This window comes from Pseudorca crassidens, chromosome 1, assembly GCF_039906515.1.
Source record: "Pseudorca crassidens isolate mPseCra1 chromosome 1, mPseCra1.hap1, whole genome shotgun sequence".
Classification (NCBI taxonomy): Eukaryota; Metazoa; Chordata; class Mammalia; order Artiodactyla; family Delphinidae; genus Pseudorca; species Pseudorca crassidens.
The window spans coordinates 21694647-21716345 of NC_090296.1; the positions used below are offsets into that span (position 1 = coordinate 21694647).

Below are 21699 nucleotides of genomic sequence, written 5' to 3' on the forward strand. Positions count from 1 at the left end.
AAGGTGGTAGCGGACAGCACACCCTGGGGAAAGAAGGGACTTGTGTTCACATCAAATCCAGCTCTCCTGCCAAAGTGACTGAGTACACAAAGACTGTATAGGGATGCTCCCACATAAGGAGAAACCTTCAGGATGACAACACGTAACTGTTTCACCTAAATTTAAAGAGACAGAGAAATTAAGTAAAATGAGAAGACAGAGGAACTGGACTCAACTGAAAGAGCAAGAGAAAACCACTGGAAAAAAATAAAATGTAACAGAAATAGACAATTTACCAGATAAATAATTTGAAGCAAAAGTAATAACAACTCTAAATGAATTAGGAAAAAGAATAGATGAACAAAGTGAGAATTTTAATAAGAAACTAGTTAACATTTTTTTATAAGTCAGAACTGAAGAATACAATAATTGAAATGAAAGACACACTAAAAAGAATGAATAGCAGAATAAGTGATACAGAAGAACGCATAAATGATCTGGAAGACAGAATAATGGAAATCACCCAAAGAGAACAGCAAAAAGGAAAACAAATATAAAAATATGAGAACAGTTTAAGAGACCTCTCAGGTAACATTAAGCATACCAACATTTGCATGATAGGTGTCCCAGAAGGAGAACAGAAGGAGAAAATGGTCAAAAATGTATTTGATGAAATAATGGCTGAAAATGTCCCAAACCTAAAGAAAGAAAGAAATACCTAAGTACAGGAAGCACAGAAGGGAGTGGCATAATATATTCAAAGAGTTGAAAGGAGAAAATATGCAAACTAGGATACTCTACCCAATACAATTTTAGAATTGCAAAATGTGTTAGGTTGCCTTTTCATTTTGTTGATACTTTACTTTGCTGTACAGAAGATTTTTAGTTTGGTGTAGCCCCTGTAACAGTATCATTAGCTATATCCACCAATATAGTATCATTATCTATAACCACCACACTGTACATTAGGTCCCCAGAACCACCACACTGTACATTAGGTCCCCAGAACTATAGTATCATTATCTATAACCACCACACTGTACATTAGGTCCCCAGAACTTGTTTATCTGGAAGTTTGTACCCTTTGACCAATATTGATGATTTATATTTTAAATCATCTTCTTAGAGTCTTTGATCTTCCCTTTTGAATAAAACAGGTAATTTTTCCTCTCTTCTCATCCACTCTACTTAAGCAGAGTTTGGGCTCTTGTGATTGTAAACCCAACCAATATCTAGCTCCTTTAGATTCTGTGATCAAAGTCCTGAGATTCCATGTTAATCTCTTTTATCTACAAACAGACGCTTGTCATTTTGTCTCCAATTGCTGTGAGAACTTTACTATAGGTGGTATTACACTTTCCATCAGGCCTGGTTTGGGGCTCCCATCTCCCAGATTTAATCACACTACTACAGTTGGGTTAACCTGACACAATTGTTTCTTTCTTTAAAATGCATTCTGTCTCATTTCCTAGGGAAAGTGCCTTTTAGTTTCCAACTATGCTTCTAACCTTGATGTAAGGCCTTGACTCCTGGTAAATGGTTAAAAAGCTATTTCAATCCCTTAGGTCAAATGAATATACGCATATAGTTTCTGGAGGTGTTCTTCCTGCAAGTTAGTCTCCACCAACCCCTAGCTCTAAAATATACAGTGTGTAGAGAAAACAAATAGAAATCATCTTTCAGTTCAAGAAAGTAGCCTCAACAACAAGTACAAAACTCTCATTTTGATAGCTATGTTAAGCCCACTTACTTCTCCCACCTGGCCCCCACACTGTGATATGACAGGGGAAAAGCAGTTTTATAGATCCATGGTTATAAGTTTATTTTCTTAAAATAAATACAACAGAGTAGTGAGTTATTACCAGCAAATGCCCGAAGGACGAGAAGATCAGTAGAGAAAAAAAGTGACACGCTTATTATTCACAATGATGAACCCAAATGTGAAAACAACAGTAAATCCAGTTTCTACCTTTGCTGAAGGAAAAGGACTCCCAGAAGTAACAACTACCAAATGATCATGCTCCAGAAAGGCTGATGACTTAGGTTTACTTTCCTATTAGGATGTAACACAAATGTTTAGGAAAGACTGATTTACTACCTTTGTGATGAAAGATTGATTTATTTCCTGCCCCACTAAAACATTAAGTGGGGCAGCAAACATAAGATAGCTAACATTACTTCACACACTGCAGTTACTCATATAGTATTAGATTATCTTTCCTTATTTTTTCCCTCTCTTCTGTCTACTCTTTCTGAAATAAATTCAAGGTCATAAACCCCATAAGGGTAGGGACCTTGTCTGACTTAGTTCATCGATGTGTCTCCAATGCAAAGGTTCATACATTTATTAGTTAAGGAAATTGGACCAGTCATCTTTATTGAGTGTCTGCTCTTTGGCCTTGTGCTAAGCCTGGATGTGGTGACAACCATAACAAATTCTTGATTATAAAGAGTATACAACATAGTGGTAGAAATAGAGATATACAAGTGTAGCAAGGCAATATAACTATCGTAATAGAGGGAAAGTATAGTACCCAAAAAAACTGAGATTTTGCTGTTGACATAAGAAGATATTGAATCCAGAAATCCCTATGAAATATGAAAAAATTTCACTTGAACTTAAAGACCAGTATAAAACATTAACTGCTTTGTTATTCTTGTTGAACATCTGTGTATGAGGGACAAAAAGAGAGGTAAAAATCATTCTGATTATCGTGTTTTCTTATCTGAGAGTAGAAGTATTTTTTGAACATCAGTCCAAAGAATATCAAGGCCAAAAAACTAAAATGAGAAGAGTCACAGAAAAGAGCAAGACAGGGACAAAAAGGGATGCAGAGAAACTGAGTAGCTCACTGTGAAATGCTGGCTTAAGTGGACAAGAGCAGGGATCTTCATGCTTTAAGTGCTCATTACCAGATGACAAGGGATATTGGCTTGTCTTGGATCAATAAATGAAATAAAAATCATTGAATAAGTGATGTTAAAAAGGATCATAATGATATTTCACACCAAATTTCAGCTTTTGCAAAAAAAGAAAAAAATTGGAGAGGACATTGTGCCTTGTATCAGTCTTCAATAACCTGCATATATTAGTCTCTCAATAAATGGTTGTTACATGAATGAATACAAGTAGATGAAACATGATAAAAGAGACAATTAATGTGAGGTTACAGCTTTCCCACCTAAACTGAAGGATGATAACACAGAGTCATAAGATAAACATGGATGTTGAAAAAATACAGGCCTTAGTTTGAAACTTGAATTCACCTTTTATTACAAGTGTAACCTTGGAAAATTTCTTTCAAGCTTTTGAGACTGTTTTCTTTCTTTTTTTTTTTTTTTGCGGTACTCGGGCCTCTCACTGTTGTGGCCTCTCCCATTGCGGAGCACAGGCTCCGGACATGCAGGCTCAGCGGCCATGGCTCACAGGCCCAGCCGCTCCACGGCATGTGGGATCTTCTCGGACCAGGGCATGAACCCGTGTCCCCTGCAACGGCAGGCAGACTCTCAACCACTGTGCCACCAGGGAAGCCCCGACTCAGTTTTCTTATCTGCAAAATATGGATGGTAGAGTAACTAACTCATCGGATTAAGTGAAATAATATATAAAGCCTTTGTAAGTGTTTTACACATATTCATTAACTAAATATTGAATATTTTTTCATGCTATAATTTTTCAATTTATTTTAGCTGCCTCAAAACCTCCAATTAGGAAATAAAAGTTTGAAGGAACAAGTAAGAAAGTGAGAGCACCTGGAATATGATTTGGAAATAATCTAAAATGAGATGAAAAGACTTTTTCATATAGTAATGAAGAGTACGGGGCAGGAATTAAAGGTAACATGCTCCCCTGCAATTTTTTTTTCATAGATTTATTTATTTTTATTTATTTATTTTTGGCTATGTTGGGTCTTTGTTGCTCCGCGCGGCCTTTCTCTAGTTGCGGCGAGCGGGGGTTACTCTTCGTTGCAGTGCATGGGCTTCTCATTCCGGTGGTTTCTCTTGTTGTGGAGCACAGGCTCTAGGCACGCGAGCTCCAGTAGTTGTGGCTTGCGGGCTCTAGAGTGCAGGCTCAGTAGTTGTGGTGCACGGGCTTAGTTGCTCCACGGCATGTGGGATCTTCCCAGACCAGGGCTTGAACCTGTGTCCCCTGCATTGGCAGGCAGATTCTTTTTATTTTTTTAACAATGGAAGACACTTTATTTAATTTATTCTTTTAAAATCATCTCTCAACATTTCAACTCTTGGTAGAAATCAAATGCAAAACATCTGCTTTTTAAAATTAGCGTGTATTTATCTCAGTCACAGCAACCTCATACAATAAGATACACAACGAGGAGGAGCATGGTCACAGCATCTCCTATTCCAGTCCACGAACACAGTATTTCCGTGATGATACACACACTGGCCTTTCTCTTCCAGGACAAGTTAGTTATTCCTACTTTTGTCTGCTGTGTAAGTTACGTGGCATCACGGTTGGTTAAAAGAGTTAGTGTAGTGCTAGAGCAGTCTGGAAATGGAAAACTAGAAAACTCAGGACTGGGACAGGCACGGCCACTTCTGAAACGTGAAAAGGAAGAACATCAGAGATGAATGCCCCAGAATGGGTGGGTCTTAGTAATAAAGTTGGTTGAAATTCAGCTTTATATACACATTGAATATCTACACGTGATCTACTAGATATATAGAAAAAGAGCCATAGAAGATTTTGAAAACCTTAAAATCACGCAACTGAGTTGGAAGAACATCAGCAAATTCACAGTGGCCTCAGGATTCCGCCAGATTTAAATTTGCTCAAGAGCTGAATACCTCCTTCTATCAGAAAACCCACTGCATGTAAATTCCTACAACGTTCTGTACATCACAAACACTATGGCTAAAATATACCGTTAGTTCACAAGGAAGCAGTTTTATTTTCAAATTCTTGCCCCACTCCTGCTCTGCACCCCAAAAGGAAATCCGGGGTCAGCAATTCACATGAGGAGTTTAAGAGGCCTTTGGGTTTAGAAGCACTGAGGCTCGGCTAAGAATCTCAGGACACATCTGTCTGATGGGCGCATGCCGGCTCCTGCCCACTTTTAGCGCAAAAAGGTCACAAATGTTGTAGAGGAATCCTGGGAAACAGGTGAAGGAAGAGAAGAGGACTGAGATAGAGGAGTGGTGGGAATCCCAAACGATTTTCCTTCTGAATTGAGACTCAAGAAGTTTGGAGTGCAAGGTTCACACTCAGCAAGCGGCAAAGACCAGGCCGGAGATCCACAGGGTGAGGTTCCTGAATTGTCACTAGGTTGTCACAGTCTGCAGGCGCACAGACCTCTCGGCCCGGACTAACCCCCTAAGTGCACACTGGAGGTAGGTGTTAGAAATGTATTGTAGGGAAGACATTGGCCCTCCACCAACTCAGGGGACATAGTCTCTGTTCCTCCTCTGCCCCTGCAATCTCCACTCTACCCTTGGGCTGTGGCGAGTGGAGGATACAAGGTGGAAGGGCATGAGCCCCTCCCCTGGAAGACTAAAGAACCCGGGGCATTTTTATAAATAGCTACATCGTTAATGTTTAAACCACTTTGAAACATACAGCAAGTTGAATATTTATTTAAAAATAAATCTCAAAAATATCTATTTACAGTAAAGTAAGAGAGGCATGTGAAAACAACAGAAAGGGGGGAAAAGTCAGTGCCAGTGTGGAAGGTCCACTCTTCAGAGCGCTAGAGCCAACTTCACAAACCCCAAGGCTGAACTGAGCTGTGGAGGCAACAGGATGACATTAAGCGAATCCTGGACTCGGTCACCTTCGATACATGGAGAGGCAGTGAAGTTGGGTGGGGGGCTGCTGCCGGGGATCCTCGTGTTTGGGAAAGTGTGGTGGAGAGATGAGCCAGTGGATGAGGCCCAGTGTGGCAGGAGGGCTCATTTCACAAGCCAACAGGTCTCTAGCTCACCACATCAGGTGGGCGTTTGGAGGGGACCTGGAGGGCCCTTCCCAGTCCAAGTTGGCTTTGCCGTGGGAGCAGTCGGCATGGCAAGAGTCCCAGAGATAGAAATCCTCTTTGAGAGACAAAAACAAAAGAACGGAACAGGGAGTGATTAGCAAAAATGAATCTGAATGCAAGTGCCACAGTCTCTCTTGCCAGGTGGCAAAGCAGCCATCAGCTGACATATCTGAGTCGATACGGGAACTCCCACGAGGGGCAGCCAGCCACACGATTCCCCTCCCCCACAACCACGTGGTCAAGTGCAGGCCTGTGCTTCTGAGATCAACGTGTTACCGTTTCTTCCCCATGAAACCAGAAAGGTCAGTGGTGTAGCCCTTGTAGCAGGGAGGTGCAAGGTCGAGTCTATCTGTACACGAGACGGGAGAACTGGGCAGACTTGTAGTTCAGCTGGTTGTTGGGCATGAACTTGTGCAGCTCGCTCTTTTTGCAGCAGGGGTCATAATGGTAGGTGCTGAGGCAGGCGTCGCAGAAGGCTTTTGAACACTGCGTGCAGATGTTGGCGGCCCCCGGGCGGTCACAGAAGCCACAGCGGGAGGCAGCTGCAGGGGAGGGCTTGGATTTCGAGTGGAGGTGCAGTGGCTGGTCGAGGCCCTGCGTCTGGCCTGCATACTTCTCCCGCAGACATGACCCATAGGCCAGGCTGTCGTGGGCGGAGGCCTTGCTGGGGAAGCCGCCGGGCTTGGAGGCCGGGGAGCAGGTGAGCAGGCTGTCGCAGCGCTGGCAGAGGGAGGAGCTGCAGGACAGACCGCAGTTTTGGCACTTGGAGAGGGCGGACTCTTTGGCGGGGGGCAAGCGCTTGTGGTAGATGGGGTGGGTGTCATTTCTGACCAGCCAGACATCTGGCCGCAGGGCATCCTGCCTCCGGTACGTGGCCCTGGGCTCCGAGTCTGTGTACAGATCCACATCCTCCTGAGCAGAGAAGTACGTGCCACACAGCAAGCCAAGGCCATTGTTGGGGGAGGGGGATGGCAGGTCATCCGGGCTGCCGTGGGGGGAGCTGGACATGGTCAGGAGTGAGAGGAACGGGCGGATGATCTTGTCCTTGAGGTCGTCCCCCAAGTCTGCTGCCACAGGCTCCTTCTGCAAGCTCAACGAGGTCTTCAGGGGCGGCTTCCGGCTCTCCCAGTAATTGTCATAGGTGTCCAACGACCTTGAGGGCTTAGTCACGTGGGGCTTGTAGTAGTCCTTGGCTGCCCGTTCGCTGGCCAACTTCTGGAGCACTAAGCGGGCCATGGAGGTTGTCAGGTGCTCCCGGCCCTTGGCCCGCCGCCAAGGGCATCTGAGCAGCCTCGCACGTCCTCCGCGCTGCTCTTGCGCTCGCTCACCACGTCCAGCTCAGAGTAGCCTTTGTCCTTGACTTGGGAGTGGATTTCCAGCATCTGTTCACACTCCACCTTGGCCAGAAAGAGTTCAAAGGTGACCCTCTTCACTTGGAGGGTCTCTACCAGCTCCTTGAGCTTGTACGCAGTCCCCAACTTGAGCACGTAGCCCATGTAATTCAGGATGGCTCGGATGTCCTCTTCCAGTAATGTGGACTTGACGTAATAAACAAAGGGGCCCGTGTAGGTCTTGATGCTTCTGAATTCCTTCTTCCACGGGTAGAGGAAAAGGTTGACACCCACTGTTTCGAGCACACTGAAGGCACAGTGCAGAGCCCGCAGACTGGAGGAGCTCAGTGAGCGCAGAGAGCTCTCCACCACCTCATAGAACTGGATCAGCCGGAATCGATAAAAGGGATCCACCTTGTGCAGGCTGAGCAGGGTCGAGGCTGCCACCCGCAGGGACTCATCACTGCCAGGCTGCTGCTTGCTGGGGGTGGTGTCCACTTTACCTTCATGAAACTGCATGTACTTCCAAAATAAGTCATCCTTATATTTTGCATCCATTGAACTGGGCTTCCCCATCCAATCCAATCCAAGGACGGGGCTACCTTATTTCCTCCATGGCTTCTGAGATAGAGGCAGGGACATTGCTAAAAGCATTGATATGTCGCCTGCCTGGACCAGCAGAGTGCTCCCGGCACTGCCGCCGAGGACGCCCCGGCCAAGGGGAGCAAGGAGGAGCCACAGCCGCCACCGAAACCAGGCCCGGCTGGGCTCTCGCAGCTCTGGCCGGCTGCAGGGAACAGAGACCAGTAGCCCGGGGCCGCGGCGACCCGGAAACACTCAACCAGGAAGTGATGTCTCTCGGAGGCGGGTCCAAAGGGAGGCCCAGCCGCGGCTACGCCCTGGGCTGGCCTCTGGCGGCGGAGAAAGAAGCGGAAGGCAGAAGAGTGAGCAGAGAGGCCGTGGAGTCCCGCTTTGGGGCCTAAAGGCCCACTCGCAGGCAGATTCTCAACCACTGTGCCACCAGGGAAGCCCTGCTTCCCTGCAATTTGATGGAATTCACTTTACATTATGTAGATGCCAACTGAAGCACCTTAATCAAATCATCCCAAAGTGGCTTGACTTTTGTGTCATCCAAACTGGTCTTCAGGGGCCCTTCTAACCAAATAAACTAAGCCAAAAGCTACTTCTGTCTTTTTTTTTTTTTTCAGGACTCACAAAGATACAGTCAACACACAGTCAGCAATTAATTGATTGTGGCCTTTGGGAAGTCACATGGCTTGATGTTCAGAATCCCCAGCTGCTTCTCAAGGTCAAGCATGCCTTACTTAAATGAGATATTTATTCTTGAGGACACGCTGCCAGTCCTAAAATTTTCTTGAGGACCTAAGGAGAGCATTTCACTTGAGGACATTTTCATTGGGGGAACTTTATGGTTGCCTGTGTACTCTGTCAAAAAAAAAAAAATCACCTGAAGGTGGTCTTAATTTACCTTATTACTGAAACGAAAATGTGCTGAGATAAAACTACTGCAGGATAAGTAGGCTTTTAGGCACCTTCTAGTATGTAATATTGAAAAATAATATGTTTTTCTGAAGGGACTGGTAAGAACATGTGGAGAGGAAGTTTTATTCAGGAATTGCACATTTTAAAAAAGCAAAGTTTTCTTCTCAGAGAAGAGTCCCTTGATAAATACTATACTTCAATAGTAGCAATTTCTGAGTTTCTATAAACGTTATCATATCTATATGTTTACATCTATCATTTTAATAATATTCACATGTTGCTTTTAATGGTACTTTATTCCACTTTTTCTCTTAATAAAATTTCAAATCCATTGAGTACATATGGATTGATTCTTAGAGTTCATACGACAAAGATTTATTAAGCACCTACTATATACAGGAAGTACCTATATTATTCTAGAAGACAGCAGGATATAATAATAGAAAGTATTTACTTTAAAGGCCAGTGACCTTGAATTTAAACTCAGCTTTTACAGTTACAGTCTTATGACCTGTGGCCATCTGACTTCAGTTCTCCGAGTCTCAGTTTCCTCATATGTATAACAGTACTAATGAAGCCTTATGGACAAAACTGCTTGGAGAGTTCAATAAAATAATTTTCAGAGACCAAACATTTCCTAATATATAATACATATGCAATAAATGTAAGCCCCTCCCCAAGACTTATATGTCAGGTGCTGGAAAGCTACACGATATATGTGTCATACACACGGGGGCAGGGATAACTATGACATTTATAACTCAAATCTGTGCTAACATACTAATCATTCTAAAGACAATCCTACTTTACACAGACTCCTTGATTATACCAAGCAGCAAGCATTAAATGAGTCCTGATATTTCCAGAGCTGCATTATATCTCATTTGAGATACTTCCTAAAAAAGTGTAAGAAATCTTGGCACTAGCAAATCTAAATATATTCATAGATTTGTCTTCAGCTTGTCATATGCATTCTCTTAAATATAAGGCACTTTATAGTTTATAAATGAGCACAGTAATTCACATGCCCCGGGGTGGTTTTGATTTGCTTGCATTTAAAAAGGAACACTCTATCAAATGATGGGGTTTATCCTTTTAATAATTAGGAAGAGTTCTATTAAATTCCACCAAGGCCATTCTTTCAACTTTAAGGTTGCAATCTCTATTCAGAAGAAAGATTTTAATTACCTCTTTAACCCCTCTCAATTCCACTATGATTTATAATGATTGTCATTTGCCTCCTTCTGGGCCAGGCATCCACAGCTCCGCATGCTCTCTCTCCTGTCTTAACTGCCTTCTCAAAATTGAAACTTCATTAACACCTTACTCATAACTTGTTTCTCAGAGTCCTTCTGGTGAAAGGAACATCCATTTGACACCCTGAAGATTCAGGCGGACTATGCTAATTTGCATAGCAGTTTGCACAGTTTTTGTTGCATTAGTTTTTGTTGCATTAGTTTAAGGATTAGAATTAAGAAGTGACATGTCTTCCCTTATCATATAACTGTGTGAATACAACTCTTAGAATACTCTGGATCCAGCCTGAACAAAAACTTAATGAGAAAAGAGGGGATAGAAGAGAGAAAGAATCCAGGCTAACGCTGTGGTTCCATATCTAGAAAAGACTACAGAGAAGTCATGGATAGACCCGTTTGGGTCCATCTGGCTCCATTTTCACTCCCGGTGTTACTCTTTCCTAAATTCAGAAATGCCTTAGTCAACTCCTTTACTAATTTTTTCAAATCTAACTATTGTCCTTGTCTCTGGCCGTTAATTCTCTAGCTTAGCTGTTTTGGTCTTTTCCTGAGATAGGTGAAACCACATTATCCTTTCTTTCTAGTTTTCAAAACAATAATGAATTTGTAAGTCCCCAAGAGGATGCTAGTCTTCTGCAGGGCAGTAATAATGACTAAAACGGTTAATAAAACATTGCAAACATGAGCTCCCAACGCGTAGTGCAGCACAGAAACTGGGAATCAGATTCTGGAGTCTGACTCCCTGAGAATGAATCCCAGTTTCACTATTTTCTAGCTGTGTAACCATGAGAGAGCTACTTAAAAACCTCTGAGCTTATTTCTCATCTGCAACAAATGGATACTAACAGTATCTACTTCATAGGGGTTTCTGATGATTAAAATAAGTTACCTATTGTAATCCAAACGTGAAGTACAGCTAGGGCCAATAAATATTAGCAAATTGTTATTACAGAAAGATACCTTAATTTCATTTTGACTGGATCATAACAGAAACCAGGTCACCGAAGGAATAGAACCCACAGTGAAAAATCCCATGAGAAATGGGTCTGTGAAAACCCAGAGGCCTTAAATGATTTTTTGACATGTTTTATTAGAGAAAAACATTTTCTCCTTATTTTGAGAAAAGCACTTAGATCCGTCCGGATTAAAGAAAAAGAACGAAGCAAGAGCAAAATAGCACAACTCAACATGATCCATCACTGCAGAGGTAGCCTCTGATGCAACCATCAAGCTGCAACCAAAAGGCTAAATGAACAGTATTGCTGCAAAGGAATGAGAAGAAGTGAGAACTCACTAAGGGAAACTACCGCTATGGGCTCTTGAAAATTCATCTCTCAGAAAATGAGGCAAAAAAAAAAAAAAAAGATCATGCCAAGTCTTTTTAATTGATGAATAATTTATGGACGACCAGCAGGAGCATCCATCCAGGCAGCTGATTAAATGCAAAGTATTTTGATAAGCGGAAAGTTACCACCACAGGCCTCACAGTGAAAGGAAAGCACCCCCAGCAATCAACGCCAGTCTATATGTTGGTACGTGTTACCCAGTCTCTTCCTAGAAGCTTATTTCCCCATCCCACCCCGCTTTATCACTGGCAGAAAAAGTTACCTCCTCTGTTTCTTTCTCCTGTCAAAATGATAGAGGCTAAATGTGGATAAGAAAGGCAATTAAAATAGATCTGTCACAAGTATTCTATCCCAGTGTGCCATCCTGATTTCCTTCTCTAGTGTGAACTGCTACCAGAGGATGGTAATTGAAATTTGTCAGTGTTGACAGCTGATGACTAATATGGAGATTTTCATTACATATCCCTCCTGGAATGGAAAAGAGATGAGTGCATATTAAATTCCAGATGGAGGCAGCTGTAGGACAGGGAAATGCAGACACTACTCAAGCCAGCCGTGCAGGAAGTGTTTGGGAGAACTATAAGATCCTCTGAAGTTAATTTTTATGGAAATAGAGATGGCATTGGTTTTCTTCATTTTTCCCTGAGTAGCCGCATCATTTTCAACACGACCATTTATCCTCACAGTCCATTTATGTCAATATCAGCAGGAAGCCCCACCCACTAGCCTTTGGCAGAGTCAGTCTGAAAAACATTAGTTGAACTACTTAAGTTTGAAAATCTTGTAATTTTATAATATAGAAACCCAGAAGTCATTTCTAGTATTCATCTGTGTGATTTTATGTTTTGTATGTGGTTTTCTTGTTTATCAGAATAGCTAAAAGAAATCTGATTAATTATATTATCTAAGTAGAATTCCGCCAAAAGATACAAAGAAATCAACGCTACTCAAAATTTTGCTGAGTTTTGTTGATCAAGAATTGATCAAGAATGAATACTCATTCTAATGGATTTCTGGTGAATGGGCAGAAAGTGAAAGGGCTCTAAACTTGTGGTGCAATATCCCAGTTAACTAACATAACAAACTCGGCAGAAGAAAACAATACTTCTTTATTATATCCTGTAAATCTGTGGGGCAGGAATTGGGGCAGGGGTCAACTGGGTGATTCTTCAGGTACACATGGCACTGATGGAGTTCTCTCCTTAGTACTCAGCTGGCAGATAGGCGGGTCTGGAGGGTCTAAGACGGCTTCACTCACAATTCTGGTTGTATTAACTACATTTCCTTATTTTCTGTACTCTTGATGCTCTGGCATCTGGTCTCTTCCTGATGTGGGAGAGACTGCCTCTCACAGGGCTAGCCAATTCCTAGAGATAGCAAGAGTACCTTTCATACACAAACCAACCCACTCCAAAATCTTTATCCCTCTTCTCTTTATTGGGCTGTCATAAAGCATTTACACTCGGAGGAAATATTCCTCTGTTTTAATCACCCCACAGCCAGGTACCAGACAACTAGGGTCAGCCCCTATACCTGGAAGGCCACTGAAATTATTCAAATTAGCCAATTTCCCTGCTTTCCCTGCCTCTTCCATTCCTTCCCACAAGAACCAAAATACAGGCCCTTGTCCATGCTTTCGCCTTACTCCTCTGCCATCTTATCAACTCCAGTGCGTCCTCATGTGGCCCTGTACGGCCAGGCATGCCCTTTCTTTTCAGAAACTATGAGTATCAAACTATCTTTTCAATGGCAGTCATCTCCTGATTTACTGGCTTCACTACACCTGCATAACAATAAAACCTAGATTGACATATTAAAAAAGATCAAAAAACAAAAAAACTGGTGCAGTGGCAGAGATAGCTGGAAGGCTAGGGTCTGCTGGAACTATCATGGGGAGTACCAGCACATGATCTCAGAGTCGGCAGACTTCTTATATCACAGCTCGAGACACCTAGAAAGAGTGTTCCAAGAGACGTGGGCAGAAGCTGCAAGGCTTCTTATGACATTGCCTTGAAGTCTCAGAATGTCTTTTTCTCTGAATTGGTCAAGGAAGTCACTAGGTGAGCCCAGATTCCATGGAGATGAATTAGCCTCCATCTCCCAATGGGCAGGGTAAATAGAAAATTTGCAACCATCTTTAATCTACTGCAAACAAGCTAACTTCAGGCAAGCCCTTCAGGATCCCTAATTGAAGATCGGTGCTGGTGGGAATTCTAAAGGAATTCCTCTTTTATTCCTCTAAAGGAATTCCTCCTAGAAACCAAAAGAGGTTTCTAGGAAAACCTCTTTTGAGGTTTCCTAATTTTGAGGTCTCCTGGGGATAAGACAGTCCTCTCTAAGAGCATTACCTAGGATTTCTGCATGATTTCGGGCCCAGTTTTATCTGATTAGTATAGTCACTGGTGCAGAAAGCAAGAAATAAAAATAATAGCGGTGGGAGAGCTCCACTTCATGCCCATGGGAAGAGTGACACAAATAAATGTATCTCCTTATTTCATGGAGGGAGGCATGACAATATGATGATTATAAAGAGCTAGGAGACAGAGGTGTGCAGATGCCCCTACGAGGCATTACTGTTGGGATTGTATCCCATTTGTTTTCTAAACCACATGCTTTCTAAACATATATTTGCATTTGGATATAATGAGTGCAATTTTCTCTTACTGACTGAAATCACTTTAAATGTGAAAATGATGAAGCTTAAAAGTGAATAACTCAGCTGACCAATCACCAGCATGCTAAAAGCTCCAGATTTAACCAAGAGTGCTTTCCCCCATCCCCCAACCTAGGACTGGCTAGCTAAGAGCTAAATCCTATGCCAAGAGTGTATTTAGTATTCTTGGGTTCACTCAATCTCTGATGAAAATGTCACCACCAAAGAAGAGGGCTGAAAAATGCAAAAGGCGTGTTTTACTCTTCTTTAGCCTCAATGACAAAGGACATTTAGATGTGCAATTAAGCATTTTTTAAAATACTGTGTCTGTTTATTTTTCTATCAACATGGGGTAAAATATGAATACACCCTGAATCTATCTAATCACATAAAGAATACTGCAGAAGCAACTTCCTTACATTTCATTGAAAAAGAGCAGTCATACTGCTGGACTACATTCAAGAAGTCATTGCTTTCCTATTACCAGGCAATTGTATTACTTTACATAATCAGTATTCAGGGGATGGTATTTTGCTAATAGGCAAAATCCTACAATGACTATTTAAATGGTTTGAAACATGCATGAGATAATTCAGAGTCACAGCTCTGCCAACTGCTAAACAAGTGCAGCAGGAATGCAGACTCTCTGAGCATGAAGAGTGCTGTTGGGGGAACAGCCTGTCCTGTTTGATCAAGGAGACTTTGCTCACATCAAGTCAGGAGCTCAAGCCAGCTAATATCATCATTTCAGACTCTTACTAGGGGAGATTAAATGTCTTCACTGGATAACTCCATCGCTTACCATGGGTGGAAACAGAGAACAGGCAGATGGTTTTCAGTGGTTAGGAGTGCAGACTCAGGCTAGAATAAAAAAAAAAGTCTCGGTTTGAGCCCTGGCTCTGCTACTAATTAGCTCTGTGAGTTTGGGTAAGTCAGTCAGTCTCTCTCAAATTGACTCTTCATCTGTTTAAAAAGTAAAAACAGGACTTACCTCCTAGAGCTATAAGGATTAACTGAAATATTATATGCTCAACAGCTCAAAGTCTGACAAGTAAGTACTCTGTAAAAGTTCACATCTGCTGTTTAAAATGGGAAATTAACATAATTTGGAAATGATGAACCCTACATGAATGGGCTTTAGGGGGGTCAATGAATCCACAGAAAATGTGACAAAATTCTGAATTTTTCTGGGAAGAAGTTTCATAGCTTTCATTAAAGTCCCAAGTGGGCTCATAACAACAACAAAATAGTAACTATCACTACCTTATGTATTTGACAGTATAGAAAATGCATGTTTATGAAACTTCAACAAACATTCTTCAAGTTTTACTAAGTACAGGCACCATGCTAAGTTCTGAGGATGTCACGATGAGTCTAAGTACCTTCCCATAGAGAGGTGTGTGTGGAGGAAGGGAGAATGAACATCAGTGACTAATCCATAAATAAATGTGAAATGTGATACATATTATGAAAATGAAGAGCAGGGTACACATGGCAGGAGAAAACAATCTAGGTAACTTTTTAGACTGTTGCACCCAAGCCTTACGTTTGAGTAGATCTGGCTTCCTGGGTTGGGGTGGCAGGGGGCTCAGTCTCCTCGCACTTGGCTGGGATGCATTAGGGCTGATGGCTACTGCCCTAGGCCATGTGCGTGGGGCTGTGTGTGTACCTACTGTGTCTCTTCAGGGGTCCTACTCCGTGCCCACCTCCTCCCAAAGTAATCCAGCGCTCCTACTGGTGTGGCTGAAGTCTAGATGTACCACACAGCTGGCCCTTTCTTCCTCTTAGAACTGATTTACTGCAAAACCTTAGCATACTGGGACCATAACATACATTTATTTTTTCAGGACAACAGCCTCCTACAATATTATTTCAAGCCCCCTTTCCTGCTTGAAAGCCATTTCCTAAACAACAACATCAACAAATTTGTAATTGTATATGGTAACAGATGTTAGCTAGAATTATTGCAGTAATCACTGCACAATATGTATAAATATCAAATCATCATGCTGTACTCCTGAAACTAATATAAGGTTATATGTCAATTTTACCTTGATAAAAAAAGATAAAAGCATTTTTGTATTTATTCTTTTTAAATGTCTATAAATATACCTATATGCAAATATAAATTTATATAAGTGCATTAATCAATTATAACATTTGCCTTTGTGGTTTTTTTTTTTTTTTTTGCGGTACACGGGCCTCTCATTGTTGTGGCCGAGCCGCAGCATGTGGGATCCTCCCGGACCGGGGCATGAACCCGTGTCCCCTGCATCGGCAGGCGGACTCTCAACCACTGCGCCACCAGGGAAGCCCCAGCCTTTGTGGTCTTTTATTTTCTTTTGCTCTGTTTCACTTCCACCTCTCCGTCCCAACTATATCAGTGCCCCTATAACACTGCCCTTATTAATAAATTCAGCTAGTATTAAATATATATCTATATGAAACTGTTATTATCCATACTTATAGAGTCATTTGTGTTTATATTTATGTATATATAGAAAAAGAATCATATAACAAACACCCTTCCTCATCTTGCTCACCTGAGTTAGCAGTATCTCTTGGCTATTCTTCGAAGTCAATTATTATAGCTGTATTTAAATTTTTAATGGCTGCATAATATTCCATAGTATGGATATGCCATGATTGTTTCTGTCATTTTTCTAAAGTTAGGCATTTACTTTTTCCAGGATTTTATACCATGAACGAACTTGCAATAGTTATCCCTGTTCATACATTCTTACATACTGGTAATTCCCAAGAAGGGATCTCCTCAATCAAAAGTTATATATGTTTGTAATTTTAATAGCGATAGGCAGTTGGTTTTCCAAAATGACTAAGCAATTCACATTTTGTTACCACCTATCTTCACAGGTACATGTAGGATTCACAGTGTTAACTGCTGTACCCTATTCCCAATCTGTATCCTGCCCAAAAGAACTTTATCCTACCAGTTTCAAAAGTCACAACCCAACTTTCACCACCCTAATGAATCTATGCCTTGAATTCCATTTGATCATTTAACAAATATTTATTGAATGTCTACTGTGTGCCAGTTACTTTTCTGGGCACCTTGAGATATACAGGTAAACAAGACAGCTGAAAGAAACAATGAACAAATGTTACCAAAAGTAAATTTGAGGTGCTGGGAAGTATGTGTTAGGGAAAGGTCACATAGTCTGGGGAGACTTTACTGAAGGAAGAAATATTCAACTTTTTTTCCTCTTTCAAACCCATTGCATTAGTTTCTTATGGCTGCTATAACATGTTACCACAAATGTAGTGCCTTAAAACACTTTGCTCCCCTTTTAACTGTGTGTATTAGTTTCCTGATGTGGTGCTGATAAATTACCACAAACTTGGTGCTTTAAAACAACTGACATTCAATCAAAACTACAATGAGGTACCACCTCACACCCATCAGAATGGGCATCATCAAAAAGTCTACAAACAACAAATGCTGGAGAGGGTATAGAGAAAAGGGAACCCTCCCACACTGTTGGTGGTAATATAAGTTGGTGCAGCCCCTGTGGAAAACAGTGTGGAGGTTCCTCAGAAAACTGAAGATAGAATTACTGTGATACAGCAATCCCACTCCTGGGCATATACCCAGATAAAACTATAATTCAAAAAGATACATGTACCCCTATGTTCATAGTAGCACTATTTACAATAGCTGAAACATAGAAACAACCTAAATGTCCATCAACAGGTGAATGGATAAAGAAGATGTGGTACATATATACAATGGAATACTACTCAGCCATAAAAAAGAAACAAAATAATGCCATTTGTAGCAACATGAATGCAACTAGGGATTATCATACTAAGTCAGTCAGAAAGAGAAAGACAAATATCATATGCTATCACTTATATGTAGCATCTAAAATATGGCACAAATGAACCTATCTACAAAACAGAAACAGACTCACAGATATAGAGAACAGACTTGTGGTTGTCAAGGGGGTGGGGAGTGGGGGAGGGAAGGACTAGGAGTTTGGGATTAGCAGATGCAAACTAGTATAGAGAGGATGGATAAAAAAATAAGGTGGTACTGTATAGCACGGGGAACTATATTCAATATCCTGTGATAAACCATAATGGAAAATAATACAAAATAAAGGAATGTCAAAAAAATGTAAAAGAGTTGACATTCACTATCTCACAGTTCTGGAGGCCAGAAATCTGAAATCATTTTCACTGGGCTGATATCGGGGTGCCAGCAGAGCTGTGCTCCCTTCGAATACTCTAGGGGAGAAGCTGATCCTTCTCTCTTCCAACTTCTGGTGGATGCTGGCATTCCTTGGCTTGTAGCTGCATCACTCCACCTTCTGCCTCTCTGTTCACATTGCCTTCTCCACGTCTGTCTGTGTCAAATCTCCCTCTGCCTCTTTCTCATAAGAATACATGTGATTACATTTAGGGGCCACATGGATAAACCAGGATGGTTTCCTCACCTCATAATCCTTAACTTAAATCTGCAAAGGCATTATTTGCCATATAAAATAACATTCACAAGTTCCAGGTAATAGGACATAAATATCTCTAGAGGGAGGTAGAGGGGCATTATTCAGCCTACTACACTCATTTATTTATTTTATTTTTGCACTGAATTCACATTCAGAAATTTTTATTTTGGATGTGAAAAATTCAGCATATACCTTCCTTACCCATGATTTTGGAAAAATAATATAAATAGTGACTAATATATATTTATATGTAATACATTTATATTATATTATTATAATATATATAAATATATAAGACAAATTCATGCAAAGAAAGTTAGCTACCATCATTAAATTTTCCCACAAAACATAACAGATTAAGAAGCAGTTCTATCTGTTAATCCCATACTCCTAATTGTCCCTCCCCTTCCACTTTCTCCCCTTTGGAAGCTATCACCATATTGTAAATCAACTATACTTTAATAAAAAATAAATAAATAAAAAGGAAAGAAGCAGTTCTACATCTCTGGTCTATTCTGAGCACTAAATCATTAGGTGCTCCTAGTTAAATCATTTTTTCTTGCAATAGTTTGAGTTCTAAGTATTAGCATGTACTACTTTCCTCCTCACAGTTTAAAAAATGATTTTCCATTGTGTGTACCCCTTTTTTGGTTCCAACCTTTTCAGTCTTTTATTTTCTCCAGTTTATCCATTATGTTCCCAGCTTTGCCCCAAGAACTACATAAACAAGTTTCCAGTTTGCTTTGCACTCAAGCACAGTTGAATGAGGTTGCTGTCGGTTTCTTAATTTGTTTCTATATTTGTTTATTTATCAACTACTATAAAATTTTTATAAAGTATATCAATTAGTTAGAGCCCAAGAACGACCAGAATTTATTTTTCTACCTTTTATACTAAGGAGAAAGATAAGTTCTTCGCAAACTTATTCTTTAAAAGTACATGATAAAAAAAAAAGTTTGAAATAATTTATTAAACATCGCATGTGTGTATGCCTTTACATTGGCAGAGACTTATCCAATCTCTTATAATACCCAGTTTATAGCTGACATTCACATTCGACAAGAAACAATCCATCATTTAGCCATGACAGACATTGCTGGCCAATCCTGATGCATTCTTTTTAGCTGAGATTTGGCTTCAGAATTCTTCTGAATGAGACACTCTGCCAATCAGGTGTCAGAGCTGGCACCTGAGAGGACACCTCTTTACTGTCCCTGGATAGACTCACTTTTCCAGATTTTACTCTGCATTTAAAATGTGGTCATAAATTTACTCCAGTAAACTCTGCGGGCAGTATATCCACATCTCATGGTAATTTTGGGAACTCACAATTTCAAGCAGCTCTTTATTGGAAATATAATCCTATGTGCTACTTCATTCAACAAGTTGCTTTTCTTGATTAACTTTTAAGGATAATAATAGCCAGAAATCATTAGAAGGAAAAAATCCCTTTCTATTTTCGCTTTCATACACACGTTCTTTTCTCTTCTACTGTCTGGCATTTTCTATTTTTCTCTTTCTTCCTGAACATAATAATAATAGTAATAGATAGCCATTGTTTGGAAATAATATGTAGCATTTAAAATTCTTTGCTCAACACTTTGAAATGTTCTAACAAAAGGTGCAAATGTGTTTTGAAGCATTTTATAGTCAGTCATAAATTAATGATATTGTTTATCCCATCACTACAAGAAATCCAATAGATCTTGCGGTCAAAGACAAAACTCTCCTACTGGATAGCAGATGACTGACACCTCAGAGGAGTACAGGAAATTAAAAACTTCACAGGTGAAACTGACAACTTGTTTTAAAACTTAAATGTTAATTCCCTTACAAGTGAGTCACAAGAAAGTGACTGAAGACTGAAAGTGAAAAAGACTGAAATATTATCTATAAAACACAAACCAAAATCACTTTTGGTTACTCACCCTCCTAAACAGTAGCAATACACTTCAGACCAGTCCTCCTTCAAACGGTGACATACGCTTTGGTTGGAGGAGGTCATGGAAGCATGTGACTGACGGTTGATCTCATGCTAGACCCAGGGGAACGGAGGCTCCTAGCCCCCTCCCTTGCCTTTGGAATGTACATTCTGCCCACTGTCCCCACAGTGGGAGCTGATTTCAAGGATTCAGCCCTGAGGGAGCAATGTGTTATTGAGATCATGTGGATGGAATACATGACTGAGTCCCATTAAGGCCTCTGTATAAACATTTTTTAAGATTCTGGCAGGTGGGTGTAGAGACCTATTTGTCTTATAGCTGACCAAGGCAAGACTCCTTGTATGTTAAACCTTCCACCTACCAGTCTGGAGTGGCTGCCTCTCTCTCCTGTCTCTCCTTAACCTCCATGTACGGGGGCCAGTTTCTGAACCAATAGCTTTGCAGTCAAGCAAGTCTGAACTCAAATCTGTCCCCATGCCCAATTAAATGGTAACCTTAGACAAGTCACTTTGTCTCTCTGAGCTTCCAGTTTTCATCTGTAAGAGGGAGACTGTGACATTATGTAAAGCACCCAGTGTGTACCCGGTGCCATAGGACAAGCTCATGAAATGTTAGCTTCCTTCCTCCTTAGGGATGACTTGCCTTGAGCTGGGGAAGGTCAAGGAGACTCTCTCTGGATTTCAAATACTCTAATGCTTGTAGTGGCCAATGACTGATTTCCTATCAGAGATGACTTGGAGGTGCTAATTTTAAAAATGTTAAATTGATTTGAACGTACTCTGATCAGTGCAAACACAAAGTGCTGGGTTGATTTTCTGTAATCCAAACTATCTTAATTGTAGAGGTAAATTTAGAAACTTCCCATTTCTAGCCAGTGAATTTTTAGGACTGATGTTTTTAAAATGAACATTAAACTTTGTATAAGCTATTTCCCCTCTCTGGGTATCAATTTCAGGGAGAACTCTGGTCTAATACCTCACACCATTTAGTCCCATTGAGGGATGCTACTGAAGGGGGTGAAAACTACTGAGCAAACTGAGGGATCTAGACCTTCCAAATACCCCATATCCCCACCCTTCAAGCAGAGTAGCTTCAATCTTATATGTTATATGCTACAAGTTTCTGTGTAAGATGATTTGAAAATGATTTTATAAATGAAAATTTTAAATCGCTGCTTTGAGTGAGCATACTTTCTGCCTGGTCTCCCCCTGCCTGTCCCTGGGATC

At 41.0% G+C, this 21699-nt stretch overlaps 1 pseudogene; it reads right to left on the minus strand.

Annotated features, from left to right (window-relative positions):
* Positions 1-6288: 6288 nt before the first annotated feature.
* Positions 6289-8085, minus strand: LOC137224701 (spermatogenesis-associated protein 2 pseudogene; annotated as a pseudogene).
* Positions 8086-21699: the final 13614 nt, after the last annotated feature.